Source organism: Podarcis liolepis (assembly GCF_965112155.1).
Source record: "Podarcis liolepis genome assembly, chromosome: 3".
NCBI lineage: Eukaryota > Metazoa > Chordata > Lepidosauria > Squamata > Lacertidae > Podarcis > Podarcis liolepis.
In genome coordinates, this window is record NC_139557.1 from 4,950,667 (window position 1) to 4,961,560 (window position 10,894).

Here is a 10,894-nt window from a genome sequence, read left to right on the forward strand (position 1 = left end):
GTGTACTTATTCCCTTCAGTTTGTAAAGGTGCAGTGCTCGTGGGGCTTGGCTTGCAGTCATAGCAGCGTGACATCTTTGAGAAGAGGGAGGGAACCTTCCTTCCCTTTGGGAATTCTGCCGCTGCTGCTACTGGAACAGCAAGCCAGATAGAGAGGGAGGGAAGTTAGCAGGGGTGTGGGTGTGGGTGGGTGGTTGTAGGACTCAACAGGGAGTTCAGAGAGGGGCTGCACACCATCACATTTCTGATAACATGTGTGGGTTGCAGCATGGGCCCAGTTTAGCTCAGAACAATCGCAACAATCCAACCCAATATTTTGGGTTTCTGTTCCAAATTATTAATTATTAAATTCCACACAGACTTCCCATATTCTGGACCTCTGAAGAACTCCTCTCACAGTAGTTATATTTCTGCCCTCTTTTTCTTGTTCTCAAGAATGTGGTGTATGAGCAAGCTGTAGAGGGAAGTGGAGGACAGGCCTGGCTCGTCCACCTGAGAAGGTAGACCATCTAGGATAAGGAAAACTCTCACCCGAAACCTCTGTTGCCTTGCAGGATATCTTCGGGAGAAGAAAAGGCTAAGGCTTTCTCTCTTTTTTTACACCTAACTTTGTTTATTCTTTTCAGCCAAATGATGTGCATACACAGATAACACTGAGGGCTGAAGGACACAAGGATGTGACTCACAACTGTTGGAAAAACACTGCCAAGTCACCTGTAAATGTACAACATAAATAACATTGTAAGAAATAACGTTCTTGAGATAACTATTCTTAATTTAAGATAGAACTACAGCATTAAAAGTAAATAATCTTTGACTTTTTCTTTCAAAAACTGGTTAAAAATTTACATTATTGGCACCAGGAATATTTCCCGAAGACCAGCTCTTGGAGGTGATGGTGAAGTCCAAAGTCCAGCTATTGAGGTTGGTGTTGTTTGTGTGGTTAGGGCTTCCTCCTTGGGAATAAGCTCCTTCACTGTAAACTTGGAGCACAAACAAATTAAAATTAACTTTATACTTTATAACATAAGACTACATGACTTTAACTGCTTAAGGATGTCAAATTACACAATGGGTAGAATTACAAAAGGGCAATGCATGTGCCACAGATCACGTGCGCACGTGAGGGTTGGGAGAGGCACATAGCACAATGTAAAGTAAATAACACTAAACAGAAATAAAATTTAAACAAACCACATTATCTCCTGCTGCTGAGGCTGAACTGTGAGTTATTTTTTTATTAGATGCATAGGACTGAAGATCAGCATGCAAAAAAGGAAGGACAAAGGGGGAAGGAATTTGATGTAATTTGGAGGAAAATATACAAAAAGCTACCTATCTGCTATAGAAGGTGCTGTCAGAATTATTTTAATTATTGTTATTTTACACATATATATCTGGACCATCAGAAAATGAGCCCAGGGCACCTTATACAACCCCATAATTTATCACATGGAGTAAAGGGCAGGTAATGTGTGGTGTAGTGTGGTGTAGTGGTTAAGAGCGGTAGTCTCGTAATCTGGTGAACTGGGTTCGCGTCTCCGCTCCTCCACATGCAGCTGCTGGGTGACCTTGGGCCAGTCACACTTCTTTGAAGTCTCTCAGCCCCACTCACCTCACAGAGTGTTTGTTGTGGGGGAGGAAGGGAAAGGAGAATGTTAGCCGCTTTGAGACCCCTTAAAGGGAGTGAAAGGCGGGATATCAAATCCAAACTCTTCTTCTTCTTCTAATGTGTTTTTCCAGCATCTCCGAGAAAAATGCACAAAAATGGTGCAAATCTGCTTGCCTCAACCTCCCAACCAACATGTACAGAGAAATGAGCACCCCACAAAGAATAACAATACAGACATCACAATCATTGACATATACTCGGAGTCGAGTGTGGATTTCATGCTCTTTATTCAGCTCATAGTATCGAGGAATGAAAGTTCCCCCAAAATATCTGCTTTATATACATTATTTACACAATGGGCCGCAAGTGATTGGCTAATTCCGGGATTCTCCTGTAGGCCAATCAGCTTGCGGGTTCACTTCCACCTGGAGCTGGATTGGGTGGCTCCTGTGGACCAATCAAACCGCTGCATTGTTCTAGGACCAATCATACTGCTGCATTCTGAATCCTATTGTTCTAGGACCAATCAGACGGCTACATTTTGGATCCTATTCAACTCACTACATAACAATCATCATCATCACCACCATCATCAACAATCCACATCAAAAAGAACCTGTATTTCTGTGGTTCAGAAACTGATGAAGAAATGTATTGAGAAATGGGAAAGATAGACTAAGATCAAGCAAATCTGCCTGTCGGCAAAGCTGGGAAGCCGACATCCATGAAGGGGTAGGTACCTGACAGAAAAAGAAGACATTTGCAGGCCTTTCAGAGACCATGTTGTTTTGCAGCATGCATTGGTTCTTATTTATTTAATTATTAAAATTATTTATATCCTGCTTCACACAGGAAACTAAAATGTAAGAGCTGCTGTGTCTCAGTGGCTAAGAAACTGATCTATGAGTGAGGGACTTGGCCCTGCTTTGAATCTTGACTCTTCTCAGTTGGAGGTGGGATGGATGGGATGGCTTCTAGTGGTGGACCCCAAACTTTGCCTAGGCAGGTGATAAAGTGCCACCGGCTGTAGACACTGGGAGTCCCCAGAACACTTGGCTGTACAGGGGGGTACTGACATCTTTGGATCCTCTGGAACTAACATAGCAGGGAAGAAAACAAGAAAGAACAACAAGCTGATTGGTGTAAGAGCTCTATCACAGCTGTCAACTTTTCTTGCGAGGAATCCTATTCGGAATAAGGGAATTTCCCTTAAAAAAAGGAAAAAGTTGACAGCTATGAGCTCTAAGCCTGCCTGGCCACTGGTTGGGACTCATCTATCTGCTGAAAGCACTATACACTATGCCGTCATCATCATTAATAACAGCAAAAAACTGAAAGGCAGCAGCATTAAACCAGTGCCCCATAGCAATAATAAATTCTAGATTGCCTTCTGGAGTAAAAGTGTTTTCAGTACTCATCACGGACAGAGTTCCAGAACTGTGGCATGAGAAACCCTCTGCCTCTGCTACTCACCAACAGAGGCACCATTCTGAAGCGCACCGAGGAGTCCTGACGTTATGCACACAATGTTGCATGAGGTCCTGACGTTGCTCTGCACCCGGATCCAAAAATAAGGGAGTGCCACCCTTAAAAAAACCCCCATTGAAGGTCCTCCAGAGCCTTCGCCACCCAGAGCCAGCTCCTATGCTTATCAATCAAGGATCTGCTACTGGCAGATTTTAAGCTCAGGTTCTTCTTCGCTGATGTCATGCGCTTGGCTTTCTTCAGCACTCTTGTGGGAGCCAGCTCTCTTCTCCCTCCACCAGGGGCGTAGGAAGGGGGTGGGGGGCACCCCAGGTGCCATCATGGAGGGGTGTGTGTGACAAATTATCAAGGAACAATGGCGCTGTGGGTTAAACCACAGAGCCTAGGACTTGCCGATCAGAAGGTCGGCGGTTCGAATCCCCACGACGGGGTGAGCTCCCGTTGCTCGGTCCCTGCTCCTGCCAACCTAGCAGTTCGAAAGCACGTCAAAGTGCAAGTAGATCAATAGGTACCGCTCCGGCGGGAAGGTAAACAGTGTTTCTGTGCACTGCTCTGGTTCGCCAGAAGCGGCTTAGTCATGCTGGCCACATGACCCGGAAGCTGTACACCAGCTCCCTTGCCCAATAAGGTGAGATGAGCGCCGCAACCCCAGAGTCAGTCACGGATGGACCTAATGGTCAGGGGTCCCTTTACCTTTAGAGTGGTTCATAAAAAACTTTTTAAAAAAATGCCTGCTCCAAAGGTCTTATCTTACTACACTAGGGATAAGCTACATATGAAATTTCATGTGTATCAGTTAATATCTTGACCCTCCTCCACGAAAATAGCTGTTTACTTGACCGTTTTCCTATGTTGTGAAGGTTCAAATTTCAACAAAGCACGTGTTTTTGCTAGACTCTTTTTGGGCACCTGCTAAAAGCATTCTTCTTTAGACAAGCATACCTAGATGCTTAGGAAGTTGAAATAATTTTAATCTTAATATTTTAGCTTTTGTATGTTTTGTAAATGCCTGCTCCAAAGGTCTTATCTTACTACACTAGGGATTATATAGCTATATCTGAAATTTCATGCATATCAGTTAATATCTTGACCCTCCTCCATGAAAATAACTGTTTACTTGGCCGTTTTCGTATGCCGTGAAGGCTGAAATTTCAATTCAGTGGAGCTAAAACACAATCCATCCTGTAGATTTAAGTATCTGTCCACAATCGCCTACTTGTTATCAGGGGCCCAGAATCCACATTCCTCTGTAAGAAAATATGAAATAACATAAAACCATTTTTGCAGGCAAAAAATAAAATAAAAATCATTGTGTGTGTGTGGGGGGGGGGGGTGTGACAAGAAATTTTACGCATCAGGTACCACCTAACCTTCCTACACCTTCTGCCCTCCACATGAATGTCCCAGGGGAACAATGCAGGGCTGGTGTTCTGCCAGCACTATTTCTGCAAAATTTTACAAGGTCTGCAGCGCTAATGCAGAAATAAAGAAATGGGGGAAGGGGGAAGTTTGCATTAAAAAAACCCACCCTCAAGTTTGATCTAGACTTTTGCTTCCATTTTTCATTGTGGTAACAGGCTTGCAGCCTAGGTCCCTTTAAAGCCCTGGGTCCCCATGACTAAAAATTCTCTCCTCCCCACCAACGTGTTCACTACTTTGCACATTAATTGCTCCTAGGCTTAGCAGGGATTTTATTTTTTCCTTTCAGAACCAGAATTAACTATGGTAAAGACAGCAACCATGGTGACACTTGCAGTTCATTCTCACGTCCAGATGCAACCTTTTGATTGACTGGGAGGGGTCGTAAACGAAACGGCTCGCCACCCTTTAAGGATCCAGAGCCAAGGCAACTCCAGTTCTTTTCCACAGTGATATGCAAAAGAGCTTTTATCTCTATTCAACAGCTTGCTGTGGGCTGTCTGGTTAATCGTAAAGGGAACTTTACTTTCTGCTCTTGCATACATACATTTGGGTGATGTGCAGCAGAAGAACCAACCAACACATGCTAATCAAATAAAAATTTACCTCAGAAAGTGTTGAAAAAGTCCCATTTGCAATAGATAACTGATCTGTTTGTCTGAGAGGCAAATACCATTCTTTCTAATGCTATAATGTTGGAGAGAATTGAGTGTGAACAAGCAGAGCTTAATACTATTACATTTCCAGATTGTCTGGTCTGCTGAACACTCTAAAGAAGATGTTCCCATTCCTGCCCCTTATGAACCACTTGAAAATTGCTGAGGGTCTTGGCAGACCATTTCATGATTCCCACCCACCCACCATCTGTTGTAGCAACTGTTATGCACTGTGTTAGATGCAGTGTGGATTTAAATTGCATTTTTATTGCTTCTTTTCTTTCTCATATTGCATAGGGTTCAAAGTGTATGTGTTCTTCACAGCAACAGCACAGACCACCTGAATAAAGCTCATGGGTCACTGGTGGTCCATGGAATCCAGTTGGGGAACCCCTGCTCAAAGGCTGATTAATGGAGTGGTTTATGGCAGGGCCAGCCCACACCTGAGGCAAGGTGAGACCACTGCCTAAGGCGGCAGGATCCACAGGGGCAGCAACTTCGAATTCACTGTAGCTATCCCCCCCCCCCTTGTTCCCAATGTAGATTAAATAGAGAGATTAAAAAATTATAGAGCAGCCCACCTCTTTGTTTTGGACCTCTCCTTATTTTTCCTCCCAGGGGAGTTGACTGTAGAAATCAACAGAGAACTCCAGGATATTATTCTAGCTGTGATTAGACAGTTATGTGCCCATCCACCCAGGTGAGAAAATTTTTGTTTCGACTTTTGCCCAAGGTAGCAGCAAAAATGCAATTGTTCTGAGGGTGTTGTTAGGGGACTAGGGTGATCTGGATGTCGTCTCAGGATTACTTCCAGCCCTGTGGAGTCAAGGGACTGGGGGTCTGCAGAAGAGGCTGGCTACTGAAATGGTCAGACTGTAGCTGGGTCTGGCAAGCATCTCCTTTGCTATGTAAGCTAGGGACAAAGTGTTGTCACAGAAACAAAGTAGTTGGAGACACCTTAGGAAGGTGACAGCAGATGTGGCAAAAGAGGGCACCTCTTCCCTCCCCTGGCTGGAGGTGATGTCACTGAGGGGTCATCTGTGGGCAAAAACACCATAAAATGACCTCACTCAAAGGGTATCAACCCAAAATATATTCTGGAATCCCTGAAACCTCACTGCTTGGAGACTGAGGCATGTACAGTGGTGCCCCGCAAGACGAATGCCTCGCAAGACGAAAAACCCGCTAGCCGAAAGGATTTTCCGTTTTTCGATGCGCTTCGCAAGACGAATTTCCCTATGGGCTTGCTTCGCAAGACGAAAACGTCTTGCATGTCTTGCGATTTTTTTCACTCCCCCCCCTTTTTCTAAGCCGCTAATAGCCTTTTAGCCGCTAAGCCGCTAAGCCGCTAAGCCTTTAATAGCCGCTAAACCGCTAATAGCGCTAATCCGCTAAGCCGCTAATAGGGTTGCTTCGCAAGACGAAAAAACCGCTAGACGAAGAGACTCGCGGAACGGATTATTTTCGTCTTGCGAGGCACCACTGTACAGCAGTTTATCTGGTCACTTCAAATGACCTGCTTGTTGAACATCCATCCTGGTCTGTTTGCACAAAGTTGGTGGGCAAGTTAGATTAGCTGACCCTCTTGATTTCACCACTTACACACTTGCAAACATCATTGGTAATGAACAGAGATGAGGTGAGAAATCAGATCTTGACTAAACAAATGCAACATATAAAATAAAATTGTGCTTAAATAGACCATCCCAATTAGTAGTTTATGTAGCCTGTACCTCACCTGCCCCTTTTCTCTAGTTGCCTCAGACCCCCTATAAAAAGGAAAATATCCTCACCTTGGAGAACTGGGAGGTGGACAGGCCCATTTGCCAAATGCATCACTTCTCACATCAAAATCCTCTCTTTCTCCTGTTTTAAAGAAAACGGAAAATGGTACTAAATGGTACCTGCAGAGACAATTCTGTTCTTTCAGTAAGAACAACACACCTCTAATTGTCAGTAATATGGAGAAGGTAGAAGGAGCAAAGGGGGGGGTAATTTATTTTAACTCTTAAAACTTGAATTTTAATGGATTTTGATTCAAATTTGCTAGGGCCACTTGGGTACCAATGATATCGAGTTAGTCCTGATCTGGTGAATCTCTGGTCTGAAACTTAGGCAGTATGACTTTAACTGAACAAGTTAATAAACAAAAAAAGTTCAGCCATTAGTAACTTAAAAACCTGCTTCATTTTTGAAGGAATAAAAATGTTAATATAAATAATGAAATGTAAAATAAACAACCATTTAATAACAAAATTGTTTCACTTAATATAAAACATTATTTGCGTTAGACAGAATGATGAACTTCCTTCCTTATAAAAAGGGGATTGTTTGCCCAGCTTTATTCTTTTGACTATATTCTCTAAAACATTATTTGCAGTAGACACATACCACAGAATGATGAACTTTAATCCCTATAAAAAGATAATTGTTTACCCACCTTTATACTGCTGGGGGTTATAATCCCATACACACTTTGCAGGAGTAGGCACCAGCACATTGAACTAAATGGGGCTTATTTCTGAGTAGATATGTATAAGATTGTTCTGGAGAACACAAATAAGGCATTTAAAGCAAAATAAGGCAGTCACATTTATTAAAATGAGCATTTATTATGGCAAAATATTGTTGGTATCTCTCTTAGTAGAATTTTTTAATTTTAAAAATCTGTTTTATCTGTGGAAAAATACAGTTGTGGGTTGTATTTCCTTCTTTATTTGATTTCTCATTCACCCTTCACCGCAAGTTCACAGGATGGGTTAGAACAATATACCATATTTTTCTGTGTATAACATGCCCCCGTGTATAAGATGACCCTTATTTTTTTGGACCGCAACAAAAAAAATGGGGGGGGGGAGATTGCCCACGGTTGTTGAGCTTTTTTTGGGGGGGGGGAAGATTGCCCAGAGTTATTTAGCTTTGGGAGGGGGGGCACTGCCTGTCCACCAATACAAATTGCACACATCGCCACGGCCGCCAATCATATGCAACCCGCCCTGCCTGGCAATTGCAGAACCCCCCTTCCCGTTGCCCACAGCCAATGCGAGCTTCCTTCCCTCCATCCCTCCGAACCCCTATGTGATGGCCTGGGACTCGGGCTCGGACTCGGAACCGAAGGAGTCTCAGTCCGCACCAGTTCCTCTGCCTCAGGCGGCATCTGAACTGAGTCTGGGGCCTGATTCTGAAGAGCCCCAGTCTGCACAGGTTCCCCTGCAACAAGCACCAGCTGGGCCGAGTCAGGGGCCTGAGCCTGCCCTGGCTCCAGATGCGGGGATTACCTTGTTGCCCTCTGGGCATTCAAGTACAGCTGCTCCACTACCAGTTGGGCCAGGAGAAGCTGAGGCAGCCTCTGGGTCTACCCACTGACATCTCCCGAGCTGCAGAGACTCAGGTCTGAGAGAAGGAGAGACCTGAGTACTCGCAGGAGGAGACAGGGAGGTGTGTCATCGGGGGATCAGGACCAGCCGTTACCCTGACAGAGATAAAAGGCTGTCAGGCCCGCCCCAGGTTGCAGGAGCAACATTGCTGCTTGCTGGAACCTGCCTGAGACCCGGTGCCCGACCTAGCCTGGTTTCCTGCTTTGAGACTTGCCTTGGCCCTGTTGGACTGACTCCTCACAGAATCCTTGGATCTGGGACCAGACCTGGACCATGTTGCTCAGATTAACCCCTGCATACCCTACTCAAGCGGCTGGGTCCAATCCCTTCCAGCTTCTCCTCAGACCACACTCTCCAGCCCCATCCCACTCGGCCGCCCATCAATCCCATCACGATCCCAGGCACATGGGCGCGCCAGGGAGGGGTGTGTGTGCATGTGTGTGAGAGCGAGTGAGATGTTGCCGGTGTTAGTGACAGCTCCCTCAAACTGCTGGGAAGGGACCACCGGTTCGGCGGTGACTGCAATCCCACCCAGCTTCTCCTTCTCCACACATGCACCTCCTCCTCAGTTGCCGGGCGAAGCGGGTCTGAAGGGGGAGGGACCGGCCCATGGACCAGTCGGGCCTGGAGCCAAGCCCAGAGGAGCCGTCACCATCACTGAGAAAGGCTTGTGGAAATGCGGGCATAGCGCGAAGGCGCAGCGGCCGTCACCAGCGCCGCAGCTGGACCCAGAGCGCCGGGTCTCTCGCTGGAGGGCAATGAGGGAGGAGCAGCCAGATGTTGCCACTGCTGCCCAGAGACTGAGGTGGCGCCTCTTTCCTTTCCTCCCTCTTACTCGGTCGCCCTCCTCTCTCTCTCTCTCTCTCTCACACCCACCCACCCACCCATTGAAATACTTCCAAGTTTATGTTGATTAAAATTGTTCTTCATTGTAAGTATTTTATTGTTTTTCTTGTTTTTTGTGCACTACAAATAAAATATGTGCAGTGTGCATAGGAAATCATTCATATTTTTTCCCTAAACTATAGTCTGGCCCCCAACAGTGTCTGAGGGACAGTGAACTGGCCTCCTGTTTGAGGACCCTGCTCTAGCCCTTTCTCTCCCCAAACATAAGAACACCAAAGTGTGCTAATAGTAATAATAACGATAATTCTTTATACCAAGCCCATCTTGGGTTGCCCCAGCTACTCTGGGTGGCTTCCAACACATAAAAAGATCAAACATTAATAGTAACAATCTGATCCAATATAAAGGATCACAATAACTTCAAAATAAACAACTTTCCGTATTTTTTTCTCTATAAGACTCACTTTTTCCCTCCTAAAAAGTAAGGGGAAATGTGTGTGCGTCTTATGGAGCAAATGCAGGCTGTACAGCTATTCCAGAAGCCAGAACAGCAAGAGGGATCGCTGCTTTCACTGCACAGCGATCCCTCTTGCTGTTCTGGCTTCTGAGATTCAGAATATTTTTTTTCTTGTTTTCCTCCTCCAAAAACTTGGTGCGTCTTGTGGTCTGGTGCGTCTTATAGAGCGAAAAATACGGTATATCAAACAAAGCAACATTAAACAATCCATCAGAATCTAATAGTAAACAGTAAAATTAAACACCAGCAAATAAAAATTAAACAGTTTACACTTATCAGCCACAATAAAGAATTACCAATCTATAATCAATAAAAATAACAGCAAATCACAATGCATAAAATACCACAAAGCATACCAAACCATGTAAAAGGGTCAAATTGAGAAACAAGGACAGGCAACTTATAAAACTATTAAAACTTCTCTCTTCTCAGCTGCTGCTGCGGCTGCTGTTCTCAAACTCATGGTCTGGGAAACACCATTGCATGATGAGGAACAGAAAGTCTCTCTCCCTGCACAGTTCTTCCTCTGTAGCAGCAGCAGTAGTAATAATAGTCTCCTGGATGTGGATATTTGAGAAAAGAAATGAAAAAGTGCTGGTACTGTGTACCGCTGAGTTCTGTCTGAAAAAAACACACACTGGTTCTGGGCACCTATTATCTATATCTATATATCTGTATCTATCTCATGTATAAAACCATTACAGTTCCACAATTTAAGGGCTGCCACAGTGAAGGCCCTCTCCTGGAGTGCCATTACCAACTTAAGGGTGGTTACCTTAATACATGAGAAGGCTACTAGGGATAGATGGAGTCTTGCAGATATTTGGGGCCTAAGGCACCTGGGGCTTTAAACCACCTTGAGTTGGACCCAGAAACAATTCTGGCAACCAAATTGGGAAATACCATGCAGAGTTATTTGAACTTTGTACTACAAACCATTTCCGACATATTATAGCCTCAGTGGCTATTTTTATACCTTTTAA